This window comes from Papio anubis, chromosome 7 (genome assembly GCF_008728515.1).
Source record: "Papio anubis isolate 15944 chromosome 7, Panubis1.0, whole genome shotgun sequence".
Taxonomy (NCBI): domain Eukaryota; kingdom Metazoa; phylum Chordata; class Mammalia; order Primates; family Cercopithecidae; genus Papio; species Papio anubis.
The window spans coordinates 3723898-3736261 of record NC_044982.1 but is presented as its reverse complement, the minus strand read 5'-3'; the positions used below and the strand labels follow the sequence as shown (position 1 = coordinate 3736261).

General features: G+C 45.3%; 1 protein-coding gene and 1 non-coding gene across 10 annotated transcripts in view; one reads left to right on the top strand and one right to left on the bottom strand.

Annotated features, from left to right (window-relative positions):
* The window catches only part of TRAF3 (TNF receptor associated factor 3), a 134632-nt gene that overhangs the window by 10571 nt on the left and 111697 nt on the right, over positions 1-12364 (top strand). The gene's annotated exons all lie outside the window — the stretch shown is intronic.
* On the bottom strand, positions 543-643 carry LOC116276269. The gene has a single exon (XR_004185692.1). It is a non-coding gene; the product is annotated as a small nucleolar RNA U13 (small nucleolar RNA).

Below are 12364 nucleotides of genomic sequence, written 5' to 3'. Positions count from 1 at the left end.
CCTGGAGGACAGATGGAGAACCTGTCTCTTAAAGAAGAAAAAACAACTTTTCATCCCCCTTTACCCTTTAAGTAATCACTCCCATTCCCCAATCTTCCCGTCCCTTGATAATCTCTAATCTGCTTTTGGTTTCTGTGGATTTGCCTATTCCAGATATAGCATCTAGGAATCATATAACTTGTTTTTTGTGTCTGGCTGCTTTCACTTAGCATGATGTTTTTGAGGTACATCCAGGTTGTAGCATGTGTCAGTATTTTGTTCCTTTTTATTGCTGAATCATAATCCATTGTATGTACATATATGCCACAATCTGTCTATTCATTTGTTCATGGGCATTTGGATTATTTTCATTGACTATTAAGAGTAATGCTGCTGTAAACATTTGTGCACAAGTTTCTGCGTAGGTATGTTTTTATTTCACTTGGGTATATACCTAGGAGTGGAATTGCTGGTCATATGGTAATACTGTGTTTAACTTATTCCCACCAGCAGTGTTCCAATTTCAGGACATCTTTGCTAAATTTATTTTGTTTTCTTTTTTATGTCACATGGATAATGTGCCAATATCATAACAAGGTTTAAGAGTGGCACCTCTCACACCTGCATTTGAATACCCAATCACACTTATGAACTACAAAAGGTGTACGTGTGTGTGTGTGTGTGTTGTATATGTATATATTTTTGATTAAAGCTATTCTAGTTAGTGTAAAGTGGTATCTCATTGTGGTTTGGGTTTGTATTTTCTTGATGGGCAAACATATTGAATGTCTTTTCATGTGACTCTTGGCCATTTGTACATTTTTTGGGGGGACAATGTCTGTTGAGTTCTTTATATATTCTGAATGTTAAACTTTTGTTTTTTTTTGAGGCCGAGTCTCCTTCTGTTGCCGAGGCTGGAGTGCAGTGGCATGATCTTGGCTCACTGCAACCTCTGCCTCCTGGGTTCCAGCAATTCTCATGCCTCAGTCTCCTAAGTAACTAGGACTACAGGCACATACCACTAATTAGCCTGCCTAATTTTTGTATTTTTAGTAGAGATGGGGTTTTGCCATGTTGCCCAGGCTGGTCTAGAACTCCTGGCCTCAAGTGATCCACTCACCTCAGCCTCCCAAAGTGTTGGGATTATAGGTGTGAGCCTCTGCACTCAGCCTCCTCTGAGTTTTATTGTTTTAGTTCTTACCTTTAGGTCTTTGATCCATTTCAGTTAATTTTTGTATATGGAATGAGATAGGAGTCCCAATTCATTCTTTTGTATATTCTTACTTAGTTTTCTCAGCACCATTTATTGAAAACACTTCTTTCCCTATTGAATGGTCTTGGCACCCTTATTAAAAATAAATTGGCCATAGATGTTTGCATTTATTTCTGGATGCTCAGTTCTATTCTGTTGCTCTGTAAGTCTGTTACATCAGTACCACACTTTATTAGTCTGTTCTCATGCTGCTAATAAAGACATACCCGAGACAGGGTAATTTATAAAGAAAAAGAGGTTTAATGAACTCATTGTTTCACATGGCTGGGGAGGCCTCACAATCATGGTGGAAGGCAAAGGAGGAGCAAAGGTATGTATTACATGGCATCAGGCAAGAGAGTCTGTGCAGGGGAACTGTGCTTTATAAAACCATCATATCTTGTGAGACTTAGTATCACGAGAACATCGCGGGAAAAACCTGCCCCCATACTTCAGTTACCTACCCCTGTGTCCCTTCCCATAACACATGGGGATTGTATGAGCTACAATTCAATATGAGAATTGGGTAGAGACACAGCCAAACCATATGACACACTGTTTGGATTCCTGAAGCTTTGTAATAAGTTTTGAAGTAGTGAGTTTGGGAAGTATGAGTCTTCCAACTTTTTCATTTTCTATATTGTTTTGACTATTTGGGGCCAGTTGCAATTTTATATGAATTTGAATGTCACCTTTTGCATTTCTGCAAAAAAGGTCATTGGAATTTTAATAGGGAGGGGATTGATTCTGTAGATTGCTTTGGGGGGTTGCAATCTTAACAGTATTGTCTTCCAATCCATGAACATGGGATGTCTTTTCTTTTTTCTGTTTTTTTTTTTTTTTTTGAGAGAGAGTCTCACTCTGTTCCCCAGGCTGGAGTGCAATGGTGCAGTCTCGGCTCACTGCAAGCTCCGTCTCCTGGGTTCACGCCATTCTCCTGCCTCAACCTCCCGAGTTGCTGGGACTACAGGCACGTGCCACAGCGCCTGGCTATTTTTTGTATTTTTAGTAGAGACGGGGTTTCACTGTGTTAGCCAGGATGGTCTCAATCTCCTGACCTCGTGATCAGCTTGCCTCCGCCTCCCAAAGTGCTGGGATTACAGGCGTGAGCCACAGCACTCGGCTGAACTTGGGATGTCTTTTCATTCAATTATGTCTCTCTTAATTTCTTTAAGCAATAGTTTGTAGTGTTAGTGTACAAATCGTTCACCTCTTTGTATAAATTTATTTCTTGGTGCTTTATTCTTGTGGGTTCTGTTGTAAATGAAGTTATTTTCTGACCTTTCTTTTTGTATTGCTCATTGCTGGTGTATAGAAACAACTGATTTTTGTATGTTGGTCTTATGCCCTACAACCTTGTTGAATTTATTACCTCTAGTAGTTATTTTGTGGATTCTGTGGGATTTCTTTATACAGAATCATGTCACCTGCATATATAATTTACCTCCTCTTTCTAATTTGAATGCCTTTTATTTATTTTTCTTGCCTAATTGCTCTGGCTAAGACATTTAGTACAATTTTGAATAGCAGTGATGAAAGTGAGCATCCTCATACTGTTCCTAATCTCAGGGGAAGCTTTTCACCACTGATTATGAAGTTAGCTGTGTTTTCTTTATTTTCTCTTCTTTTCTTTTTTTCTTTTTCTTTTTTTTTTTTTTTTTTGACGCAGGGTCTTGCTCTGTTACCCAAGCTGGAGTGCAGTAGTGCAATCATGGCTCACTGCAACCTCTGCCTCCCAGGCTCAAGCGATCCTCTCACCTCAGCCTCCTGAGTAGCTGGGACCAAAGGCACATGCCACACAATGCCTTGCTATTTTTTTTTTTTTTTGCATTTTTGGTGGAGATGGGTTTCGCCATGTTGCCCAGGCTAGTCTCAAACTCCTGAGCAATCAGCCCACCTTGGCCTCCCAGAGTGCTGGGATTACACGTTCGAGCCACCGTGCCTGGTGTTTTTTTTCCCCCAGACCAGGTCTCATTCTTTTGCCCAGGCCGAAGTACAGTGATATGATCATAGCTCACTGCAGTCTTGAACTCCCAGGATCAAGCAATGCTCCTTCTTTAGTCTCCCTGGTAGCTGAGACTACTATAGGTGCAAGCCACTGCACCTTGCTAATTTTTTAATTTTGTGGAGACAGGGTCTTGCTGTGTTGCCTAGGTTGGTCTCAAATGCCTCACCTTGAGCAGTTTTCCTGCCTTAGCCTCCCAGGTAACTGGGATTATGGGTGGGCACCAATATGCCCAGTTAATTGATTTTTTTTTTTTTTAGAGATGGGTCTTGCTATATTGCCCAGGCTGATCTCAAACTCCTAGCCTCAAGCAGTCCTCCTGCCTCAGACTCCCAAAATGCTGGGATTACAAGTGTGAACCACTGTGCCTGGCCACTGACTTTTTTTTTTTTAATGGGAGGTTGTTGAGTTTTGTCAAATGCTTTTTGTGCATCTTATGAGATGATCATATTTTTTTTCATTATTCTATTAATGTAGTGTATTATATTGATTTTGTTTTGTATGTTGAATCACCCTTGCATTCCTGGGATAAATCTCACTTTGTCATGGTATATAATCTTTTTAATGTGTTGTTAGATTGAGTTTGCTACTATTTTGTTGAAGATTTTTGCGTCTATGTTCATTAGGAATATTAGTCTGTAGTTTTCTTTTCTTGTCATTTGTGAGGCAGAATCTTCCTTTGTCATCCAGGCTGGAGTGTAGTGGCGCGATCTTGCCTCAGTACAACCTCAGCCTCCCCAGTAGCTGGGATTACAGGCATGCACCATCATGCCCAGCTAATTTTTGTATTTTTGTATTTTTTATTTTTTATTTTTTATTTTTTATTTTTGAGACGGAGTCTTGCTCTGTCGCCCAGGCTGGGGTGCAATGGCCGGATCTCAGCTCACTGCAAGCTCCACCTCCTGGGTTTACACCATTCTCCTGCCTCAGCCTCCTGAGTAGCTGGGACCACAGGCGCCCGCCACCTCACCCGGCTAGTTTTTTGTATTTTTTGGTAGAGATGGGGTTTCACCATGTTAGCCAGAATGGTCTCGATCTCCTGACCTCGTGATCCACCCGTCTCGGCCTCCCAAAGTGCTGGGATTACAGGCTTGAGCCACCGCGCCCGGCCAATTTTTGTATTTTTAGTAGCGACAGGGTTTTGCCATGTTGGCCAGGCCAGTCTCGAACACCTGGTCTCATGTGATCCACCTGCCTTGGCCTCCCCAAATGCTGGGACTTACAGGCATGAGCCACTGCACCCGGCCTGTAGTTTTTTTTCCTTGTGGTATTTTTGACTTTGGTATCTGGGAACCAATCTTTTTTTGAGACAAGGTCTTACTCTGTTGCCCAGGTTGGAGTGTAGTGGCATGATCTTGGCTCACTGCAGCCTTGGCCTCCTGTGCTCAAGTGGTCCTCCCACCCAGCTGCCTGAGTAGCTGGGACTACAGGCACATGCCACCACACCCAGCAAGTTTTGTTCATTTTTTTTGTACAGACGAGGTCTCACTTTGTTGCCCAGGCTGGTCTTCAACTCCAGGCCTCAAGCGATCCTCTTGCCTCAGCCTCCCAAAGTACAGGGATTATAGGCGTGAACCACTGCTCCCAGCCCAGTTGTATTTTGACTGTGCATCATGTTTCTTCAGAATTTTGAAACCTGCCCTCTCCTAAGTGCGAAAATTCTAGGAGGGTTTCCAAGCAGACAACCCTAACATCTCTGGCTGGGATGATGATGATCATACCATGTACTTTCCCTCTTCTCAACACAGACACATTCATGTTGTAATGCCAGCTCTAAGCATAGGAGGTGCACTTAATGGCTTGCAGCTGGGGAATATCATGGCTGACAGCACACCACCAGTGCAGCATCAGGGAAGGGAACTATATTCCTGATGCCACAGCAGGGAAGAGATGTGCGTCTTTCATTTCCTGAAAAAGCCATAGATTGTTTTGGATAATGGTTGCTGAATAAAAAACCACCCTAAACATCAGTGATTTGAAACAGTAATCTACCTTTGCATCTCATGGTTCTGTGGCCTGATCAAGCAGGGCTCAGCTGGGTGATTCTTCTGCTCCATGTGGCCTTGATGGAGGTAATTTATTGATATTCATCTGTTGGCTGGTCCAGTCATGAGGGTCCAAGATGGCCTTACGCTCAGGGGATCCTCCCCCTCCTTGTGCTCTCAGGTCCTCTGCAGATGGCCGTTCTCCTAACTGAGGTGGTTGTGCTTCTTACATGACAACTCAGAACTCTTAGAGTGAGTGTTCTAGGAGAGGAAGTGGAAGCTGCCAGTCTGTCTCTCTCCCTCTTTCTTCTTTTTTTTTTTTCTTTTGAGATAGAGTCTCACTCTGTTGCCCAGGCCGAGTACAGTGGTACCATCATAGCTCACTGCAGCCTCAAACACCTGGGCAGAAGTGGTCCTCCCAGTCCAGCCTCCCAAGTAACTGGGACAAGAAGTGCATGCCACCATGCATAGCTAATTTCTTAGTTTTTAATTTTTTGTAGAGACAAGGTCTTAACTATGTTGCCCAGGCTGGTCTTGAACTCTTGGGTTCAAACGATCCTCCCACCTTGGCCTTCCAAAGTGTTGGGATTACAGGCGTGAGCTACTGCACCCAGTCTGGAGCTGCCAGTGTCTTAAGCCTGGGCTTGGATATCAGTGTAGCTTTATTCCTGCCATGTTCTAAAAAGACACAGAGCCCTCTTATATTTGAGGAGAGGGGACATGGATCCTAATTCTTAAGGAAAGGAGGGTCAAAGAATTTGTGACTGTCTTTGATCCAGCGGCATGTAGTACAGACCCATAGTGCCTTCCAGTAATATATACATACCACTAAAAACTACAGGATTAAAATGGAAATGCCAACTGTTGCGCTACTACTGGTAGCATTATGTGTTCTAATAATTTTAAAACTTTGGAGCAATAATCGGTCTGTTCTATAAAATGTATGTCTTAGCAGCGTTTCATCCCCTCGAATGCTACGCAAACTTTGGGTCTACATTTTTCTCCTATTAGCCTTGGAAAAACTAGCTGAGGCCGGGCGCTGTGGGTCGCCTGTAATCCCAGCACTGGGAGGCCGAGAAGGGCGGATCACAGGTCAGAGATCGAGACCATCCTGGCTAACACAGTGAAAACCCCGCCTCTACTAAAAAATACAAAAACGCTGGCTTAGGTATAATAATGTAGTCCCAGCTACTCAGGAGGCTGAGGTGGTGAGAGAATGGCGAACTGGAGGTAGAGCTTGCAGTGAGCCGAGATCCGGCCACTGCACTCCAGCTCATGACAGAGCTTAGACTGGCCAAAAAAGTTGAAAACCTTCCCCTTTAGGAGATTTTGCAGAAGAATATTGTGAGGTTTTTAATATTCCTCTCAGGTTCTGTGCTTCCATTGAGAAAATATTAGCAGTTCGCGATATCCTAACTTTCCTTTCCTTTACCCTACATCAGTGTAGTAAATCCCCAGAGACTTATTAGAATAAAGTTCTGGCTGTTTATGTATAAAAGTGTGGGATAGGCCGGGCACGGTGGCTCAAGCCTGTAATCCCAGCACTTTGGGAGGCCGAGACGGGCGGATCACGAGGTCAGGAGATCAAGACCATCCTGGCTAACATGGTGAAACCCCGTCTCTACTGAAAAATACAAAAAACTAGCCGGGCGAGGTGGCGGGCGCCTGTAGTCCCAGCTACTCGGGAGGCTGAGGCAGGAGAATGGCGTGAACCCAGGAGGCGGAGCTTGCAGTGAGCTGAGATGGCGCCACTGCACTCCAGCCTGGGTGACAGAGCGAGACTCCGTCTCAAAAAAAAAAAAAAAAAAAAAGTGTGGGATAATTTGACAGTGTGCAGAGGTGTATATGTATGGATGTGCTTTCACATAGAAACGCTGCCTTCCCAGCCTGTCTCAGCTGATAGTTGCAACACTGAGCCAAGCAAACATGATGAGGTCACAGAGAAGTGAGGGAGTGGATTTAAATAATGAAACAAGAAATCTGTGTCTTTGACTCCAGTGGAGCCCCAGTGTATTGGGATTAATGAGGGAAGAGCTGTGTCTGCCTGTGTTCCATGAGTGCCCCTTGCTTATACCTGTATGGAGAGCCCCAACATCCCTGGCTGGGAAGCCACTTAATCCTGTGTTTCCCAAGCATAACCTCTCTTTGTTCCCAAGGAGTCTTTCCTGAACATCTGACCTTCTGTGCAACATAGGCATAAATGAGGAGAGTGAGCTACTGTGGTGTTTTATGTATATATATATGTGTGTATATACACACACACATATGCACACATACACGTACACACACGTATATATATGTGTGTGTGTATATATGTGTATGTGTGTGTGTAGGTTTTCATCCATTGTTTCTGACTCATGAGTCCCTTAGCCCTTGTTACAGTCTTTTGTTGTAATGTTGGGTGTCTTGCCTCCTTTCAGCTGCCCAAGGCAGGACTCTAATCTGATTGTGAGTCAGAAGACCCTTATTCCAGAGAGGGCCCTGCCCCATTCCCTGGAGGAAGGAATGCTGCACAGAGAGGCCAAGAAAAGTCTGGACAGACAGGCCTTGCTGGGTTTAGATCATGGTTTTTTGTCCAAAAACATCTCTACATGATTGTAAGTCATGCCTGTGTTATGAAGCCTCCATAAAAACTCAAGGACAGGCTGGGCGTGGTGGTTCACGCCTGTAATCCCAGCACTTTGGGAGACTGAGGCGGGTGGATCACCTGAGGTCAGGAGTTCGAGACCAGCTTGGTCAACATGGTGAAACCCCGTCTCTAATAAAAATACAAAAATCAGCCAGGCGTTGTGTCGGGCGCCTGTAATCCCAGCTAGTCGGGAGGCTGAGGCAGGAGAATCGCTTAAACCCAGGAGGTGGAGGTTGCAGTGAGCCAAGATTGCACCATTGCATTCCTGCCTGGGTGTCAGAGCGAGACTGTCTCAAAAACAAATAAACAAAAACTCAAGGACAGCGTTCGAGAGCTTCCACTTGGTGGAACACGTGGAGGTTTCTGGAGGATGGCCCGAGGGAGGGCATGGAGGCTCCCGCCCGGCCTCATACCTCGCCCTTTGCGTCCCTTCATCTGTGTCTTTTGCAGTATCCTCTACGATATACCAGTCAGTGTAAGTACATATTTCCTGGAGTCCTGTAAGCCACTCTGGCAAATTAGTCGAATCCAAAGAGGGTTTGTGGGAACCCCAACTTAGAGCTGGTGGGTCAGAAGTTCCAGAGGCCTGGACTTGGGACTGGTGTCTGAAGTAGGGATTGGGGGTGAACAGCCTTGGCGACTGAACCCCCAACAGCTGTGTTCACAGAATTCTTCTGCGTTGGCGATTGTTGTCAGGGTGTGAGAGCGGGGAAAACACAGGTGGAGAGAGTTTTTCCCCAAACAGCCCCTGGTCAATGCCTCGGAATGACTGGCTGCTGCGTAGAATTGCAGAGGCCTGAGTGCCTCTGCTTCTCCCGTGATTCCTGAGGCCAGGACCTCTGGTCTGCATGGTCTGAGGTCTCTTACAAAGGCAAAATGTTATGTATATATTTTGAATAAGGACACCTGTTCCTCATTCTGTTCTTTTGAATTCCAAAAGTGTGCTGGCCTGTGACATAGCATAAGGGACAGAATCATTGCCCTCCATGAGCCTTTGGGCTTGCTTCCTTGGGCACTATGTACTTTATCATTCGCCATCACCTTCGGGATTCTTTCTGCCGGAATGTAGTGGCTGTGGCCCGGGGGTGACCAGCATAGGGGTCAGAGAAGGGTAATGAGACTTGAGGCCTGGGGAGGGTAGTAGGCAAGGCAGGAGGGCAAGGGCCAGGGGGCAGCATCATTCACACAGTTGAAAACATGCCCTTGGCCTGTCTCCTCTCTGTGTTCTGCATCTTACAAAATAGATAGTGCCTTGTGTTAAGATGAATCAATATAGTTACCCCTTTCTGTATGGTCTTAAGCTTCTTAGGAACTGCTTTATATTTTAGTCACTTAGGCTTGGAGTGAAACATGTAAGGTATAGTTCAACCTGAAAAAAGTGGTCTGAGAGGCGTCTTCATAGAGTCCCCAATTCTGTATATGATAAGGGCTTATCAGGCTTTGACATTCTGCTCTTTTATGTGTAACACTACTGATGTAAACGTTTCTGGATTGTATAGAATGGTGGGAAGCATGGAGATTATCTGTTGGTGGGGGGGGAGGGGGAGGAGGAGGAGGGGGAGGGGGAGGAGGGGGAGCAGGAGGGGGAGGGAGAGGATGGGGAGGAGATAGTGGCATCCCTCCTGCAGAAACCCTGCAGTGGAAGGACAAGATTCCAGGAGGAATTAGAGACCAGTGATCTAGTCCCCATCTGTCTTTGTGACCTTAGGCACGTCATTGAATCTCTTTGAAAGCCTTGTCTCCTTGCTTGGCATATGGGGATGATAGTTGTTGTGAAAATAAAATAATCAAGCTTTTGAAATTTATCTCACCATAAAAATGAAAAATGATATTTAAGGTTAAAGGCACTTGTATTTCTTTGTTGGGAAAGAGAGGACAGGATATGTCCACTACACATTCACCAGTTCAGCATGTATTTATCTACTGTGTGCCTGACTAAGCTTAGGTACTCAGTGTATTTTCATGTAAAGAAAAACATTTGAGTGAGCACTGACCAAATCCAGCTTAGTTCAGAAAACCTTTTTTTTTTTTTTTTTTTTGAGACTGGGTCTTGCTCTGCTGCCCAGGTTGGAGTGCAGTGGTGCGATCACAGCTCACTGCAGCCTCAACCTCCCAGTCTCACGTGATCCTCACACCTTTCTAAGTTTACAACATTTTTTGGGCCAAGTATGGTAGCTCACACCTGTAATCCCAGCATTTTGGAAGGCAAAGGTGAGCAGATTGCTTGAGTTCAGGAGTTTGAGACCAGCCTGGGCTTTGTGGAGACCTCGTCTCTATAAAACAAATACAAAAACTAGCCAGGTGTGGTGGCATGCGCCTTTAGTTCCAGCTCCTCAGGAGGCTGAGGTAGGAAGACAGCTTGACCCTGGGAGGCAGAGGTTGTGGTGAGCTGAGATCGCACCACTGCACTCCAGTCTGGGCGATAGCGAGACCCTGTCTCAAAAACACAAAATTTTTTTTGTAGAGGTAGGGCCTCTCCATGTTGCCCAGGCTGATCTCAAATTCCTGGGTTTGGGTGATCGTCCTGCCTCGGCCTCCCGAAAGACTGGGATTATAGGCATGACCACTGTGCCTGGCCTCAGCAGACCTTTGGAAGGCACTTCATGGATGCCAGTCCTGTTGTTACAGTGCTAGGTAAATGCATAAAAATACTGCATGAGACATTCTGTGTTCTCAAGAAATTCAGACTGCTGATTTCAATCTGGAACATGACACTTTATGAAGGAGGCAATAGAACAAAAAAAGGGCAAATTAGAGGATTAGTAATTAACAAAAGCTAATACTCAGGTCAGAATAGACTCTTGTTCAGTTTACAGGAGGAATTTAACCAAATGAGCTTCTGCAGAGAAGCAGCATTAGGGTGGTGACCAGGCTGGGATACATACCTGTCATATCAGAAGTGGCCTGAGACTGGATTTGAGAAGCAGTGGCAGATTTGGACTACTGAAAGCAGAATTAAGAGTCTGGTAGCATTGGGGGGAGATTAGTGCTGTGGAAGGCCTGCTCAGAGTCTTTCTCATGACGGGTACATTTGGGAGGAGCTTAGCAGACATCAGAGGAGCTACAGAGAGTTTACACAGAGGGAGGAACCAGCTGCACCACCACTCATGTTCCTTTCCATCTTAGCATCTCGTGGGCATAATTCAAAATGCATAGTTTGACTAAGTATGTGCAGATTGCGCTCAGTTAGTGAATTCATTCCCATAATGTAGCCCAGCCCAAGTGTTAGCACTTCTTGTTTTTTTTTTCTTTGTTGTTGTTGTTCATTTGTTTGTTTTTTTGAGAAGAAGTCTCACTCTGTCACCCAGGCTGGAGTGCAGTGGAGCGATCTCGGCTCACTGTAAGCTCCACCTCCCGGATCAAGCAGTTCTCCTGCCCCAGCCTCCCATGTAGCTGGGACTACAGGCACATGCCACCATGCCTGGCTAAGTTTTGTATTTTTAGTAGAGATGGGGTTTCGCCATGTTGGTCAGGCTGGTCTCGAACTCCTGACCTCAAGGGACCCGTGTGCCTTGGCATCCCAGAGTGCTGGGATTACAGGCTGAGCCACTGTGCCTGGCTGAGCACTTTTCTCATAGTCTTCTGCTAAGTATTTGCTTCTGTCAGCTGCCAGGCAGCAATAGTTTTCACATTTATTTGTGGTTGTCCTCCAGAACTTGGCCTTTAGTGTGGTATGTGTAGGATTTTGTTGATTCCAAGGGAGGGTAAAAAAATGCTGTGATCCCCAGAACCTAGGATGGCTGGGGTATTTTGTCTCTGAGGAATTTAATAACATTTTGTGGTCATTGCTGGAATCTTCCCAGACTCCTTTGATGGAAAGTAGGGACTGTGAGGGGAACTCCTGACTGGGCTTGTAGGCTGCCTTCTCAGAGCCCTACTTTATTAGTGACTTATTGGGCTACTAGAAATGACCACAAAAACTGAGGCCCCCACCCATACCATTTGTATCAGTTAAGACCCTGGAAATTCAGATGTAGAGGGAATTTTTAAAGAGCTCCTGGGAGTGCTGATGCCCTGCTGGACTGGGAGCCTCTGCTCCAGTGGAAGCAGCACATCCCCTCCAGGGGCCCCATTGCTTTAGGAACGCAGGTTCCCAGGCCCTGCCTCAGACCTGCCGACTCACAGTCAGCTCTCCGAGAGGCTTTTAGGTGATTGTCACGTTCACTTAAGTGTGAGAAGCACTGTGCAGGCTTTGGGTGAGAGAGTCGGGGTTCATACCTTGCCTCTTTCTTCTTTCCCAGCTGCATGAACTTTACCAGGTTACTTGGTCTTTCTGAACCAGGACAGTAGCACATAAAGTGAGTACGATGGTGCAGGCCCCAATTCCTCAGCCACAATCCTGAAACCCCAGAGCCTCTGAAAATGGAATGTTTTTCATAGATTTGGTGCCACTTGGCCTGAACTTATTGAGGCTATTTATAATTTCTATTCCACTTAATACGAATATTTCATTATTTTACCACAGATTGTTAATTAACATTTAACCCCCCCCCCTTTTTTTTTTTTGAGAAGAG